The following is an 18,399-nucleotide window of genomic DNA, read 5'->3' on the forward strand; positions in this document are numbered from 1 at the left end:
ATGCGTGGCGTACTGGCGAGTAGCCTCAAATGGCGGGGAGGCCCAAGTGAGCCTAATCGCGGCAAAAAGTAAGGTTGGGCCAACGAGGCAACTCAGCATACCACGCATGGAACTTCAGTCGGCGCTCATCGGGTCAAGGCTACAGCAGACCATCCGGGAGGAGCACCGTCTGACACCAGATCAGGTCATCATGTGGACAGACTCAAGGACGGTGCTACACTGGGTCCGCAACGACGCAAAACGATACAGCGCCTATGTAGCCAACCGCTTAGGTGAAATAGCGGAACTGACAATACCAAAACAATGGCGCTGGGTTCCCACAAAAGAAAATCCGGCGGATGAAGCTACCCGCCCGGATAAAGATCGACAAGTGACCTTCGAAAGCCGATGGTACCAAGGACCAGACTTTCTTAAGCGCCCTGAGGAAGAATGGCCACAGGAAAACGTCAAGACAAATATTGAAGAAGACCTTCCCGAGTATGAGGAGGTTGCCTGTGCTGCTCAGGAGGAGCCAAAAGTCAACAAGGAGCCGATTCCAGACATCGAGCGATTCTCGGACTATAATCGTTTGGTGAACGCAACGGCACGAGTCTTCCAATTTCTCGATTGTCTCAGGAACCGACAACGACAACCACTGCAGGTCATACATAGGAAGAAGGCGGAGCATCTACTTTTCCAATATGCTCAACGCACAAGCTTCCCTGAGGAGTATCGGAATCTGTCTAAGGGCGAACCAGTCGGCCACAAAAGTCGACTGCATGAATTGGACCCAGTATTAGGCCCAGACGGACTGATACGTATGCGAGGACGGCTCAACGCAGCGCCAGTACTAGGGTTAGAGAAGCAGCCAATCATATTGGACGGGAGGCATCAAATAATTAGATTATTAATTGAACGCGCGCATAAGAAAGCTGGACATGCAAATAATGAACGAGTTGTAAATGATCTACGACAGCTCTACTGGATCATTCACCTACGGCCAACGGTGCGCATGGTGGCTGGCAAGTGCCGCCTATGCGTGTTAAGGAGAGCGCAACCAAAGGTGCCAGCAATGGGAGACTTACCGCTGGCTAGAATCCAGCCGTACAAGAGGCCATTCACAAACACGGCAGTGGATTTATTTGGCCCATTAACAGTGACCATCGGACGAAGGCATGAAAAAAGATGGGTTGCATTGTTTACATGCTTAACGACGCGAGCCATACATCTGGAGATCGTCCATAGTCTCTCAACGGACTCGGCGATAATGGCTCTCAGGCGACTAGCGGCACGACGAGGATGGCCCGCAGTCATTTACAGCGACAATGCAACGAACTTCAGGGGAGCGGACGTCGAACTACGCAACGCCTACAAGGAGTGGTTACCAGCACTTCGAGAGTTCGGCGTACAACACAACGTCACATGGAAGTTTATTCCACCCGGTGCACCTAACCAAGGCGGAGCTTGGGAAAGATTAGTACGCTCCGTAAAGAACGCCCTAACAGCAACATTACACACAAAGGCACCCAAAGAAGAATTGTTGCTGACCATATTGGCAGAGGCAGAAAATACTGTCAACGCACGGCCACTGACCCATGTTTCAGTGGACCCGAGGGATGAGGAAGCGTTGACACCGGCTCATTTTCTCCTGGGAGGCTCAACGGGAGCTCCATCGACCGGACCGTGCGAGGAAGCGGACCGCAGGACTTGGCGGGCCAGCCAAGCTTTGGCCGACCACTTCTGGCGAAGATGGATACGGGAGTACCTGCCAACACTCGCACCACGCCAATCATCAAATAACAGGGTCAGGCCAATCCAGAAGGGCGACTATGTAATAATAGTGGACGGAAATCTGCCGCGCAATGTGTGGCCACGCGGCATCGTCACCCAGGTGTACCCAGGACCGGATGGTGGAATACGATCGGCTGACGTGCAAACCCGAGGAGGCGTGTTCCGGAGGCCCGTCACAAAGTTGGCTGTCCTACCGTTGCAACAGGAGCAGTCGCAGGAGCGTCAGCGGGGGCAGACTGTTACGGACAGCATGGACCCCTGCCGAGACGAATGCTCGGACGGTACAGACCCGGGCCGGAAAGAATTGCCTAACGCGTAAAACTAAATAAAATAGCTATAGGGTGCCTAGCTATAGGATAGGAATAAGTTGACACAAACACACTTTGTATGATTGACTTGTCGGTCGATTGACTAGAAACAGGATAAAATTGTAGTCGCTATGAAAATAGCGTTTTGTGTCAGCTTGTTACGTGACGTCATCACCGCGGGTGAGCGGCCGGTGCGATCGCTGCGGAAGCCGGAAGCGTACTGAGCGGCGCGGACCTCGGTGCGCGGTATTTATATGTTCGGGTCGAGGCGACCCAATTTCACCTGATTTCTCCCAAGTTAGGCTTTCCCCAGGGATCGTAGTGACCTGTATAGATAGAACCTAGGATTAGCTATCCGTAGACACAAACATTGTAAGCATTGGGCCTAGAATTATCGAGATATTAAGACTTAAAGTTATTTTTGTATGGAGTTGAACTATCGATGAAGATAATTCTTATATTCATGAATATTTTCAGCTGAAACTGGTATAATAGGGTAGATCTTCGTAAATGCTTTCTAAAAAGGTACGGTTCATCACTGAAAACCTCAGGGTTCCCGAGATAAACCCGAAAAGGTGGTTAAATACGGGGAAAGTTCTACGCCCAATGCGAGAAAGAGATAGCACAAGAAAGAGAAGTCCACGTAACGAGGCCGTTCTCGAATTATCTGGAGTTACTTTCGAGACCTCGTATTCGCCCTATATAAGCAGGCGAGATACGGCCTGCGGACAGTGAGTTAGTACAGTCAGTTCAGTTCAGTTCAAGCGATCGGAAAACAAAAAGGAAAAGTGAGGAAAAAGTGAAAGTGCCCTAAAGTTGTGATCAGTATTAGTGGTAATAGTGGTTTTAGTGCTAGTTACGTGGACCGCTTAGTTATTTTACCTTAGTAAGTACTAGAATAACGTTATAGTGAAAGTGCCTATAGTGTTAGTGTTTAGTGCTTAAGTTTGGTGCCTAAGGTCTAGACTAAGTGTGTGCTAGTGCTAAATAAATAGGAATCTAATTAAGTGGTGTTTGTTTGACGCTCCAACTACGTCCCACCGTGGGAGGAATTGGATTTCCGAACCAGCAGGCTCCGTAAATAAATATTAAACTGAGTTATCGCTGAGAGCTGACTCCAGGGTGTCCTCTGGCGGTTACAATGCATATATTAACAACTCAATTAAACCGATGAATTCCACGCAAGAAAATAATTAGAGTTACGTTTGCTATGCAAAATCAAACCCCTAAAGATAAATAAAATTAATTTCCCCACCATTTGAAGTCAACGTTTAATCACAACCCTCTAGAACTGGGAACCAAAATGATTTCATTAGTCTCCGAATTTGCACATCAGAGCATGCACAAGATGCTTACTTTCAAAAGCTAGTAACTCATTAAATCTTGTTATTGTGAAACTAATCTATTGCGTTAGAAGTTAAGGTTCACTTCAGAATATAGAACGCTTTATAAAATCTATGGTTAAGACAGTAAACTGTTGATTCGGATTGAGAAAGTTACAGCTATAGTGATTTCGACTCTGTTATGTACGGTTGTAGAGTTGTTTTGGGATGTGTCGTTCTAGTTCTCGTATGTAGGCAGACAGGATCAGTTATAAGACCGTATTAATCATACATCGGGCCCCTTTGTTTCAAGAGACGTCAACAGCTCCCTCTACAGTTATAACTACGATATACTATGTTGACTGTTACTTACTTATTACTAGTTCAAATACAACAAGAAGCAACAGAAATAACTTGAATTTCACTAGACACGACATCCCCGAGAATAAATAAAAATTGTACTTACTCGTACTAAGTTATTTTTTCAATTTCAGGTACTTACGTCAGGCAGTATGTTTTGCAAATTGGACGTGGAAAAAAGAAGAATCGACAAAAGATTCCTTGGTGGGGGGGCTTAGTTAATATGACAAAAGTACATATTTATTATTTTCATTGCTTTTTACGTTTGTCGATGTACAGTGTTTCGAATGTATTAGATAGTAATTAAAGAATATTTGTACGCCATTTATTTATATAGAAAACTAAGGATTGGAAACAATATTATGTGATATCAATCTATAACCTTTTTTACACAAATAAACTACCTATTCATTCATTTATTAATTCATTGGCCTTTTCTATCAATGCTTGTCATCTTGACTAGGCCCCCAGTTCAATAATAAATTATATATTGCCCAGAGATTTTGTATGAAATGTAAGACTTTTACCTACGTCCTTAACTAAATTCATTGTTATTTAATCCTTACATAAATAATTATGTATAAAATGTATACAGACTAAAAATAAATATTAAGTACCTAAATAATGAGATTGATGATGTAATATATAAATGTATAGGATGTGTATGTATGTAGAGATGTGAATCAAAATGGCAATCTATGATACTAGGTGATAATGTTCCTAATTCAAAATATCACTGTATACGGCAGAATATTCATTGAATAATATCATGTGAGTCATAATAACGTCTCTCGAGTGTCCATGATAGGGGAAGTGCATCCATATTCCCCTATCGTGAGTGAAAGCTAGGAAACGAGTGACAGACGTAAACTAGACAAATGAACACTGCATTGGCGCCTGCCACATTTGTTAGAAGTACGAGTACTTACGTGGCCAGACACTAATAATATTTTTTGTGTCTCCATTCAAAGATAGTTCTTCTTTCTACAACTTTTCCTAATATTAGAATAATCATGTTACCTAAGTTGCTAAATACTCGTAGAGTTCATGGTTTTATAACTAGTGAATAGATTTATTTTCAGGTACCAGTTCTTTGAAATTAGTAACTAACATTTTCGAAATATCTATTTAAATATCTATAGTTGACGTCGTATGTAGGCGTGCGACACACACTCTGACACTGCCTCACCAGCACGCCGCACACGCCAGCTACCGATACCGGTCGCCTTCACCGTGGCCCCGAAACCTGGCCCCGCTCAAACGGTATCACCAGGCTAGGGGTCGTGGGGTTGGGTAAGGATCGGTAGCGAAGAGCTAACCATCACCAGCAGCACCCACGTCCACAGAAAGACGTGGAATGACTTCCCTAACCTAACGACGGACACACCTAAGATCGTGCGACTTCCGATCCGGAGCTCACGAGTTCATTTCAAGCCCCGGCTCGTACCAATGAGTGTTTACGCCGCGCTGTACGTTTACGTGGGCGATGACTCGCGAATACGACGCGACGAGACGCGGCGCGACGGCCCAACGGCATTCGGAGATCGCCCACGTAGGACACTTCCATAGGTATCAAAGGATTAAATTCAACCGCGCCGCGCCGCTTCGCGTTCGCGAGTTATTTGCTCAGGTAAGACACTGCCTTAGGAACTTATGTACGAAATATCATTTGATATTTACCAGTCGCTTTTGGTGAAGGAAAACATCGTGAAAAAACTGGACTAATCCCAATAAAGGCGTAGTTTACTCTCTGGGTTGGAAGCTCGGATGGCAGTCGCTTTCGTAAAGGCTAGTGTCTACGCCAATTCCTGGGATTTGTTACCAAGTGGACCTCAGGCTCTTATGAGCCGGGGCAAAATGCCGGGACAACGCGAGGAAGATTATGAGTTGACGCCGTATGTGGCATACAGGATTTGTATTTATTCCATATCTATTCACAATGTCACACTGTTGCCAGCGCACGGCATCAACGGAACATCACACCTCAATATTCACTTAACACATATGAAATAAGAACTTTCTTTCTAACCATCGTCATATCCGACGAAAGCCACAGGAAGTAACGCAACGAGACTCGGGCTCCCGCAGCGACTAGCGGAAATTGGATGCTGAGATTTCGTTCTATCCAGCCATTCAATCCATTCATTCAATACTTAATTACTTCTATCGTTTAGATAAAATTTGGCGCATATCCGACCTTACGTACTTAATTACTCGAGGTTTACTCAATAAAAAGCTAATCCTGGATCAGTGATGTATAAAACATCACATTCTTGCATCTTCCCGATCTTTATTTTTGGGGCTTCCTAACCATCCATAGATATCATTAGTGCCTAAAATAAATATTTTAACTAGGAGAAGACTAATTTGCTATACATAAATATGCCTGCAATTGTGATCGTAAAAATTGTAAATGTTGTAATATGTAAGTTATCAGAAAATAATGTAAAAAACTATGAAGCATATACAGTACAAAAATGCTTGTGCCGCATAGTGTCGCACACTGGTGGAATCCCGCCTTAACAGCAACACTTATCTTCACGATCATGTTTATCTGGTATCTGTGCAGCCCCTATCCTGCCTGATACCTCGTATCTGCCGGATCTTCATTGAATTACCCCACGCTGGTCGCAGCACGAGCTAGCACACGAGTAACTAAGATATTGTGACTTGTGGCTGGGACAAGTGCGCTTCACGCTGATTTTTTTTGTAATAGATAGAAATATATATTAAGTATGTGTACTTGTAATATATTATTAAGTAAAGCGAATTGCCTGATAAAATTCATGAAGTATTTTTTATTGCGAATATGAAGTAAATATTTAAAGAACAAACTAAATATACTAATTAAAAAAGTGAAACAATTGACTGCTTACTTATTTAATTTCTATTAGCCTTAATAACAATCAATGTCTTGTGTTACTGTTATTAAAAAAACGTGATGTTTTGTGAAAAATATGTATGAATTGTAGGATAGGTTTAGTCTCTGGAGTTGCAGGCGTACATAGGCTACGGAGACTGCTTACCATCAGGCGGGCCGTATGCTTGTTTGCCACCGACGTATAAAAAAAAATAGGTTGGGAATTTGTTCTTTTCTGGTCACCAATAAATCTAGTGTCCACGGATTTTTAAAATTAATATTCAAAAGTACTAAAGATTTACACGCACATTTAAATATTCACATTTCAATAAAAATATATATTTCCACTTTTTTTTATTCAAATTGAAACGGGTAAAATCGTCAGGACTTATAACAAGTAGCTAAAAAAAGTACCCGGAGGCATTTTTATGGATATCAGAAAAGACAGTAAATGATCTAACATATGTGACATTTTAATTTGGCAAACGAGGCACCAAACACCATGTTTTCACGTTGCGCTTTTCACGTAACGTTCGAAGCGCTTAGTGGGTATTTTCGTTTGACCAGTAGGTATATACTAAGTACCCGAAATCGATTTAGGTACAAACTGAAATAGATTTTCATATAAGTATGAAAGAAAACATAGGATAGGCAGTACAAACTACAAACCACACTGTTTGTACCTTAGAGTTGACCAGAGGGCGCCGTAAGCCCTTAAGAGGAAAGAGGACGGCTGTTCTCCATACAAACATATTTTCCTCTTTGGATATGGACATTGTGGAAAATATTTTTCTATTATTTGATGTACATTAACCATAGCTATGCCCCTACGTTTGACTAATTTAGATTTTTAGATTACTGTAAAAATTAGGAGCCAAAAACAGTTTTCATACAATTTTTTTAAGGCTCCAAACTCTTATGATAATTATAAATTCGAAAAAAATTAAACGTAGGGGCAGTTTCGAAAGAAATAGCTGTGGTTGATATACATCCAATTCTGTCAAAATATTTTCAATAAATCCACACAGGAAAATGAGGATTACGTTTGTATGAAAAGGCAATTCGGTCTTAAAAGATTGTATGCCTATAGTTACTTGAGAAAATTCAACTCAAGCTGCTGGATCGGTGGCCGAGTGGTCTGAGCAGCCGGGAATGCAGTGGACGCTGGTTTGAATCCAGCTCGGGGCACTGGAGGCCTGGTCACTTATTCTTTCGTATTTTACATCTATTTCAGTTTATAAATTATATTATTATACCTAGTGATCCTCTTCTTAAAATTACACAAAATAAAATATTTTCATAAAATAATTTGATTGGTTTTCTAATAGTATTGTTTGTTTATTGTATGTATTAAGTGCATTAGGTACCTACCTAGTTCAGTAACCCTAGTGTAAATTTGATCGACATCATAACGTGACGAACGCGTTTGCGTTAAGTCTCATTTTGTATAGGATTTTGAGTTTCCAAAACGTCCCGCTTGGCGCACTCTTTCTAAATCCAATACAAAATGATACTAAACGCAAACGCGTACGTCACGTTCCAAAATCGAATTTATTTACACTAGGGGTACTGAATAAAATTATCTCACAGGTTTCTGATTTCAACAGTGTAGAGTTTCTTTTATTTACACGACAAGGCACACGTCCATTAAAAGTTTCGTAATCATATATTATGTACCGATGTCAATCGGAACATATATTCTTTCATTATAACAACAACAATATGTTTGTGCAACAAACAAATAATCAAACAATCCAATTTTGAAAGCTGTAACATTTAGGCAACATGAAATGGCAACAAAAAGTCGTGACTGCACACTTTTGTACCACGATGCAAATGATGAGAACCGACCTTCGAACGACAAACTTAATGTTACAACAAATAGAGAGAGTTGCTTTCCAACTACGAACACCCTGGAACACAGAGTGTTATTCAAGTGTAAGTATTTTATATGCGGGCGCATTGTTGACTTTATTCGCACGGTGTACAGTTTTGGAGAACTGATATCGATCATCTAATGAACACCGTTAAATAACATTACATTATGTTAAAACACGATTCTTTATCACGGGATCTGGCGCCGGCCCGGCTGAGATATATTGAATGTTTATACAATTTGTTTTTATGTTAAGCTCTCATACCATTTTATCGATGCTGGTATTACTTTTAAAATAGTAAAGTAATTATTAATGAGTTTTATGCGGTGTTGAATTCATGCTAGCGATAGTGGGTAATTTATAATTTTAAAAAACTTCGGTATTTATTTTACGTTTTTCACGTAATCCAACGAAGAGTAACTAATGTTTTTGTGTCTCGGTTTTTCGATTATCTTTATCTTTATAAATTTAAAATGTTAACACTTTCTTGCAGTCGCAGTTTATTGATTTAGTCATTAATATAAATACGAAATCCGATGAAGACGTAAATAATACTGCTTGAGCAGAGTAATGGGTATTTTTTATATAATTAGTACCTAATTGTTTAATGTAGCTACTAAATTATAATATATGTAATTCCATACTTGCCATCGTTTTTAAGTAATATTAGGTGGGTTGGTACAGTCGGAATCAATAGAAGCGGTTGAAACGACATCCTAGAATTCTTTTTCAGATAGAGGTATACCTATTTCTACAATTCGCGTTCTAAAGTATCTGCAACAATCCGTTATTTATAAATGAACTTATGTATTTTTTTATGGTGTTTTCTTCCCAGATGTATTAAACGTGGATGTAGGTACCTAATAGTTAAAAAAGGAAAAAAAAAACAAAGTTGTCTTTGGTGTGGTTGTATCTTTTTGCTTTTCACCTTTTTCCCTCCCTAATCCGACTGTCAGGTCCTCCGTCGGACAGCGCATAGCGTCGGCTTAAATTTTCACCAATTCTGCGACTGATTCGTAGGTACTATGTTAACAGCACCAGTCATGGGACATTCCATTTAAGAGTAAATTGAAGTATTTTGATATTATATCGACACTTGTATAATGACTAAAAAAATGTACGCGTGTAATGTACGCGTTAAAAGTTGAATGTCATATTCGTGCTTTTATGTTTTCAATGTAATGTATTTAATGAAAGATACTGCAATTCGTTTCAGTATTATTAACAAATCAAAACTATGTTTTTTTTGCGCAAGTCATTGGATGTATGGCGCCAGCTCTATGGCTCTTGTTTATGGTAACATGTTGCCAGTATTTAAAAACTGATGATAAATACTTATTTTACTGGATTTGTCTGTTTTTTAGAACTTGGAGTGCTTTTGTTCGTTAGTGCTTTTGGGCCATAGTTGGGTGGTTTTATGGTAATATTATAGATATTTTTTTACCGAATGATATTCGATATTTACCGTAAGCTTATTCTATAAAGGAAAACATCATGACGAGGACATTATGTAGCACTAAATAGTTATTATGATTGGGTAGGTAATATATGTAGTTACAAAAGTTTAGTTGTGTAAGATTAAAAAGTTAAGCTGGTTCATTTATTTGGTTGCAGATTATCAATAAAAATCTAAATATCTACCTCCACCGCTAACATCTTCAGAAGGACCATTTTTCAGAACCCTAAGTTGATGATAGCAATGAGCGACGGCCTACACCATTACCCGACATTACCTGTCAGCTGATGACGATATAATTGCTGGATTCGATACGTGATGAGCGAATCAACGGTTTTTTTACAATTGCTATGATCTCGCCGCTCATTGTTATCATTAAAATTATAACTTCATTTGAGTGAGCTTGCTGGCGCGACATGGTTAGCGCATCCTTTTTCTGAGAAACATGGTTAACGCTTGAGATGATTTCAGAATAACAACTAAGGTGCGTTGAGGTAATTTTTAAAGCAGGGTAATTTTGAAAATGGAAAATGTCTACTAGAATAGAAGCACTTTCTACTGTAGTACCTAACAGTACTAGGTAAGCAAGATGTCTTGATAAGCGTTGCGTTGCGGCAGTGTAAGTCCAGAGTAAATAAGTGAGTGTGTGTTGTTAAAGTATGAAGTGCTTCTTATTTAATAATTTTAAAAATTATCCTCCTTAGAAGTTACCCCACTGCATACCTATAAAAAAAATATATATACTTACCTAGGCGGTGATATCGGTCATTATTAGAGAGTTTCGTCCGCTTCATTACCGTGACCGACTGACCGTACGTATGGTCTAGATTAAACACTTTCTTTAAAATGTATGGCTAATAAAAACAACAGGTATGTCACATCAAAAAAGGTATTTAAATTTATAAGCCTGGAAATAAATCATGTTAATAACTTCAAATCATATATTCATTGAAACATCAGAGGTGACAAAATGTGACTCGAGATCCTCGAGTTTCGACCTAATAATTTCGGCGTGGGGCTAAAGTAAGGTGGCGGTGGGTGAGTAAATAGCAGACAAAATAATTGTAAAATTCCATTTTTATTTGCAAACAAAGAATATATGTAATTAACCCGTAATAGTTTTAAACCAATATCTACAACTAATTTTTAAGTTTAGAAACAGAAAAATATCCTGTGATTATTAAAGCAAATGTATAAAAAAAACCCTAATGCATGCATATGCGTGCGATACTTACTCTAGAATATGACTAGTTTCATTAAGATGCAATTTTTAAAACCTAACGAGTAATAAATTCATTCTCGACTTGGAAATGTGTTGATAGCACGCAGATCATAATAATATTACTCAATAATAATTACTTCGATTAACTTGAAATGTTTTGGACAAAACATTGATATTCATATATGTTTACATATTTTCTATAGGTAAAGTGTACCTTACATACCTTTTTAAATTTTGTCTCTTAAATAAACATAAATGACAAAATGACAGATAGGGACCAACGATCATCAACAGTTTGTTAGATTTGACTGACGTTTATGAATAACGCCTAAACGTCATAAGTCTACAACTTTTTGATAAAGGAATTTGGTCAGGATTAACTCGTATTATGGAAATATTATTGATAATTAAAATTGATCTCAAACTGTTATCTTACTTAATCTAAAATAACAGCAGAAATGTGTGATATACTTAAATTAGATTTGGTTGTTTACATTCCTTTAACTTTCTTAATTAAGTCTGTTTTTATGGAGTGACATGTTCGTTTACTCGAAAAAGCCCTTTGATGAAGAGGACAAAAAAACAGCGCAACTACTTTATAATGATACTTACCCAGGTATTAGGTGTTGTATTTATAAATGTTGTTATGTATTTTTCATGAACTACGTAACTAAGAAACTGCACTATCATACACATACGTTACCTTCCTTTTGCGTTTTGTACTATAAGATTATTTTTTCATGTCACTATATGATGTTGCTATAAATGTTGTATTGACTTGTAGAAGAGCCCTTGAGGCCTATTTGCAGAATAAATTTTTGAATTTTGAATTTTTCCCATCCGACTGATTAAGTGGTAAAGTCTGTGTGCGACTCTAGTCTTTTATTACAAAAGACGCTAACTTATAAGTTAACTCATGATGTAATTTCAAAGATCAAGAAATCTAAAAATGGTTACACGTGTGTATGTTTGTTTGCCCAGGTATTGGCTGTTGTTGTGATAAATGTTGTTATGTTCATGTCACTATATGATGTTACTATAAATGTTGTATTGACTTGTAAAAGAGCCCTTGCGGCCTACATGCAGAATAAATTTTTGAAGTTTTTTATTGCCATGAAAAGCTAACACTATCCACTTACTCAAGAGCCTATTATAATTACGGTCTAAATATTTTAGCACCTAGTATATGTAGGTACTTACTAAGTTATTACTATACCATTAACATCAAATACTTACGCTGATAATCTCCAGTTCAACGCTTGCAGCGTAGCCACCTTCAAAGTAAGCAGCAACCATACAGTAGGTGGGTCAAAATGTGACGGAGTGGAGCTTTTTGTATGTCATCAAATTTTGTTTTCATTTTCTCATGTAAAATATAATTTGCAGCTACAAAGACATACATAGCACTCGACTTTATTTATTTAATAGAACACGTAGATATTAATAAGCGTGACAGAGTGGTTATAAACAAGACATCGAAAACTATTTTAACCCAGGTAAGTAAATACACAAGCTGTAGAGTAAGTACCCGTACAAAATGTACGTAAGTTAAACTTTTTGTAAGATTAATTCAATTTCTAAGTATCCCTAGATCAGTAACGGCCCGATTCGAAGGATGATTTTTTGAAGACACGTTTAAGATCTTGGAAAGATCTTTAAAAGATCGATAACTAAACGACATGTCAAAATTGACGTTTATTTCGATTCCGCTATGATCCCAATAAGATCTATCTACGATATTTCTAACGTCAAAGTGACATTGGTTGCCGAAAACGAGCTGCTTCTGCCAATTATACGACATACAAACGATATCTAAATGAGAAGTTAACTAAACCAGAACTTATCGTTATCGTATCTCATTCTTCGAATCGGGCCGTAAGTACCTAATATTATAGTGTCCGTTTTTACGTAGGTACATATTAAACCTAACTTTTATTGTCTTAAAGGCTAAACTGTTTTCATATTATAATTACGTTTTACAAGGCCTAGTCGAAAACCTACCTCTCCTCACTGAAACATACTTTGCGAACCTAGCATTTAGGAGCTCTCTTGGGCACACAAAACGCCGCAACGTCATACATATGAAATAGGAATCCTTATTCTTTATAGATAAATCTATACATTTTATATCTATACCCACCTTTATAACTACACTTAGTACGTGCTTCTCGTTAAGTAGTGACGTAACAGCTCCCTAAGATCGTTCCATTTGAAGTTGAACTGTGAAAAATAATAATTAATAAGGATAGAGTGATGCAGGTGGCCGTATATGGGAAGGAGATGGTCATAGCTCGATCGACGTCATCTTCGACTGCAACGCCTGACGTGTATCCAGTGGCAACAAGTTTCACTCCGTATTTTATTCAATCTTTTTTATTGTACCTGTATTTGGATTTATAAATAATTGTTAATATAATTATTTTATTTTGTCATGTAAGCTTTTGTAATGGGGATTATTCTGACTAATCGATAATCTAAGTGACTAGGTCAATTTGTTAAATTGAAGCTTCGGCACAACATGAATATGCAGACATGTCAAATTTAATTAAAAAATTAGATTTCTAATGATTCGATTTCATAGTTTGACTAAGTTTGATGGCAGCCCAGAGGTGCACTTGTCTTATTTATATCGATCTATCAAATATCTTTTTATTGATTTAGTGGTGGAGTTACCTTAGTAACTTTTACTGCCTTAATTTAAAAATAATATATACTTACTTATATGTATTATGTAGGTGTATATTCAAATAAACTAAACTCTTTACTTGATAAAAGATCTAATTAAATTAGTCAACAATTCAAATTACATAAATTTAAGAAAACATTATACTTGCTAACAGCAAGCAGCCTTTAATATTATAATGTCATAAGGTACCTACCTCTCTGCAGGTGTTACCAGAGTAACTTTTTGCTGGAAGCCTAAACTAATTACATTAACATCGTAGCGCCATCTACATTACCTACTGTGCACTGTGTAGAGAAAATCATTTTCAATCGCCCTAGATCTTTCCTAAACAGCTATAGAACTACAAAAATAGCTCTAGAAATCAAGCTGAAGAGCTTTATTTCAATAAAGATAAAATAATTATTTTGAAAATAGTAACAGAACATAGTCGAAACTTGCGTGGCACACCGTACATTATAACAAATGAGTTGGGCTGCGTCCGAGTGCTTGCCGCCAGGGTGGGGCGGCGGTGGGGCGGGGCGTGCGGGGGAACCGCCCTAAACAAAATGGCAGCTGTTTGCGCGCCAAATTTTGAATTAGGAATTTTGATATTTGCAAATAGATGTTGTATTTTTCGGTTTGATCGGGAATTTAAAAATATATACCTATAATTCAGAATACTTGTAACACACCACTGCTTTCCATAATAAATAATAAAATTAACTAGCCGTCTATGAAGTCATACCTATACCTTATTAATAATATGTTAATTTGGTACCTACCTACTTCAGGAATTACAAAAGAAAAAGCCATTATACGCAATGTAATCTATAGTAAGGGACGCTGAAAATAACAAATAAAATGTCACTTGCTCACTATTTTGAATTAAAAGGCCATAAATGACCATATTGATGACCGTACATCACTACCTCAACAAACATTACACATAAATCTTTATTATTGCGATTTAAGGATCCATTGAAAGCTAACTTAAACCTACTCCAATTCAAATACAACCCTAAAAACACTAGCATACGGTTCATAATGGAACAAGACAAAACAACACTTTAACTCTCATAAACTATTTTCAGCCGCGGCAAATGAAGAGACAAAGCTTCGTGTCCCTTACTGTCTCAATGTTTCGCTGTAAGTGTGAATGAGACAAAAGAGATTTACGAGGTGTTTATATCGATACAGGAGCGTTGATTTAACCATTGCTTTGGTTTATTGCAGTCGATAAAATTGAATGTTATGAGGCAAGGTCGTACGAGAAAAATTGTTAGTTATTTATGTCTTCATTGAGACAAGTTTTAATGTGCTGTTTAGTGTTTTTTTTTATTGAGTTTGGGGCTCTTTTTTTAAATTAAGGTAGAATTATTTTTTCTTTAAGTCCTTTACCTTAACAAGACAAGATGTATTATTATAAATTAATAATAACGTTTGGTATGGATCTTTGTTTACATAAATAATAAATAAATAAATATTTATTTCCAGATCCATAGATTGTTTGTTATCTCGGCCATTGGAATCTTGGATACAAACGTAATTTTCAAACTGTAGGTAAGTACATAAGTTAACAAGGGGGGTAGGGGGAGGGACAAACGTTGACTTATATCGTCTAATTACTTACTTTTTATTATCTAAATATTCATAGATCTCAAGATCTTAAAATGTTTATTCAATATTACGCAAATGTTTGATGAAAGTTTTGGTCAACGCATTATTTCTACTTTTGAAACAATATTTTAAACTGTTTGTACAATATGACCTTCCACACTATTACAATAATAGTACTCAGAGCGTACAACGCCTGACCATGAACCCAATTTGTGACAAGTGCAATGGCACTGAGACCAATAAATTACACTTATCATCCCTGACCAGCCGACGTGACCCCTGGATCCTACCCAACTGGACCGAGCTGTAAGGAACTTACAGACAAAAAAGGATCTTGGACAAATGGTCGCGAAAACAATTGAATGATAGCTTATCGAGGTATAGAAAGACGGTAATAATATGGAAATAAGAAGAGATACAATACAAATATTCGGTAGTCCCCTTTTGGTAAAATACGAGTACCTACACCAGGGGGCCATTTCTCGAACGGTAATATAAGACCAATAGTACCTATTAGTCCACAAACAGTCAAATCGTACGGGTTTCTATGACAACACATAAAAAATATTAACCTAATATGAGGCCCCTTTATCGAACGATATAAGTATAATATAATTAGTGTGTTGCGATGGTAACCCATACGACCTGACAGTTTGTGGACTAATATCTAATACCGTTCGAGAAATGGGTCCCTGGTCCAATAAACGGGCCTTAGGCGTAAAAACGTAGATTACTGGGTCTCTTTTATACTTTTTCCGTTGGGAAACTTATTTGGATCGTATTTGACAAACTAGACAAGAATAAAAATGACAGGGTTAGAGCGAATTCCACTTCTTAGCACTTTACATTAAAAGGGAAGAGGCAAGGCGTTGCGTGTCAATTTTAATGATGTACTTATTGCCAACATAAGGATGCAACCGCTTATGTTGCCTGGACGTTCGGTTATGGAGCGGATGTAGGAATACCTGCCATGCGAAATTTGATGTGCCTTAGCACCGAAAATAACACTAATGTTATTTAGAGTTCATGAGTACAGTACGGTCCGTAGTAACTAGGAACCCTAAAAAGGTTTGCCGTAAAAACCTGAAGATGATATATTTTTGGCCGGTATTGTATTCTTCCGGGTGGCTGTCACACGAGCAAATAATTACTTCAACCATATATTGTACTCCTCAAAAAATATAAGTTTTGAATGTCAACTTTAACAACGTTGCTTGTCATGCTTTAACATAACAAAATTTGCAAAACTAAACTAAAAATTGCGTCCTAGAATAAACTTTAAAATGTAATAAAAATTAAAACACGTTGTTTTATAAAGTTTCTGATCAAATGTTGGTCAGTTTGAGGAGTACAGCCTACAGTTAAATTTATTGCTCCTGTTACAGAAAACACCTATATTTAGGTAAATGTTTTTAAAACCACCGCGTATTAAAAGGGTCCACGTCGATTAAAAAGTTCCATAACAGATAAAACTAGATACAAATCAGAGCGTCACCAGACCTTGGCCCAACAATGAAAATCAAAAATCAACAAATGACTTCCGCAACGTTTCGACCAACATCAGTGAAACATCCGTGGAAACATATACTGCCATTTAAAACGCAGCAAACCCATAATTGCCTCAATTTGAAACTTGTCAAAATCGCATTAGTTCACCTTACGTTGAAATAATGGCGCGGCTGAAGGCGATTGGATGGGGGGATTATTAAAAACGCATTAACGTTGGCCACACCTAGCCTTATAAATAACCCTGTCGTGTTGAAACAGAAAAAAGTAATTTTCAGATTTGTGGTGGGAGGGGCCAATCGCCCGTGACTGACACGGAAGGAACCCGGCCACGGGGCTCCATCACGCGAATCATTATTTTGTCGTTAGGGAAATGTATTATAATGTCGGTATCTCGGCCCGCGATCAGCGTGTGGAGAAAGACTTATACTTATCTAGATTAGACTTAATGCGGCTAGGACTTGGATTTAACTATACAAAAAAATATTTATTATAATGCTAGTTCGATGTAAATTCAAGCGGTGTCAAGTAGCAGAAGCAACAAACAAACCATTACTGACCCTTGTTTTGTCAAGGATTACTATTGTCAGATACTCATATCTATATCGAGGATTGTATCAGTACCTACTTAAAAAATAGACATTATATCACGTCTCCAAGGAAAACGTTTGGTTACAAAACAAACCGTGTTACATTATGATCATTATTTTCTTACTTAAGAAGAGGCAGAATAATATTAAACAATATGAAAGAAACGAATTATAAGTCATGACTATCTCTCGCATCGAATGATGGTCCCTATAATGGTTCCTTCAGGTCTTCAGGTAGGCCTAATTTAAAAACCAATTGAAGGATATGTTTTCACTGTATTTTTATTGTAATTAATTAAGATACTGAATAAATATTTTTTTTTAATTCCTTATACAATACGGGCAAACCTTGAAACGGTAGTTAGCATAGGACCTTAAAAGTATATTGAGATAAGTTTTGCTTAGAAATATAATGAAAATATTCACTATACAAACTAATACGGCGCGCATTGTAAAGCAACACACAAGTTACGAGATACGAACTTTTTGTAGTAATTGTCAACGCTTGTTGACAGTTAGTAAAAAAACCGCGTATATCGTAATGTCATGTCATGTTATGTCTAGTAACGTTTTCTGTGCATCGCTGCTCTGTAAATTTTCAAAAATTAAGTATGGCTTAAAAAACTTAACTCATGACCACGTGTAAATTCTATGTATGGTTTGATTTATTGCCCGTATTGCATTTCTACACCGTATAACATTTCTATATAAATGAATGTGCTAAACTTCTTAGATACATCTACAAACATTATACGTGACATATAAAAATGACCTGTCTGTGACCATCATTCGACGCAAGAAGTCCACAATATGTATCTGATAGAGAGGTCAATGAAAATTCTCGAA

The 18,399-nt window shown here is 37.5% G+C and overlaps 1 long non-coding RNA gene across 2 annotated transcripts in view; it reads left to right on the plus strand.

Moving 5' to 3' along the window:
* LOC133515969 (uncharacterized) overlaps positions 1-4,257 on the plus strand; it is a 40,491-nt gene extending 36,234 nt beyond the window's left edge. For both annotated transcript variants that reach the window (XR_009799146.1, XR_009799147.1), the window contains exon 3: positions 3,895-4,257. This is a non-coding gene — a long non-coding RNA (uncharacterized LOC133515969). The remainder of the gene's footprint in view (positions 1-3,894) is intronic.
* Positions 4,258-18,399: the final 14,142 nt, after the last annotated feature.

The sequence above is a fragment of the Cydia pomonella genome, chromosome 3 (genome assembly GCF_033807575.1).
Source record: "Cydia pomonella isolate Wapato2018A chromosome 3, ilCydPomo1, whole genome shotgun sequence".
Classification (NCBI taxonomy): domain Eukaryota; kingdom Metazoa; phylum Arthropoda; class Insecta; order Lepidoptera; family Tortricidae; genus Cydia; species Cydia pomonella.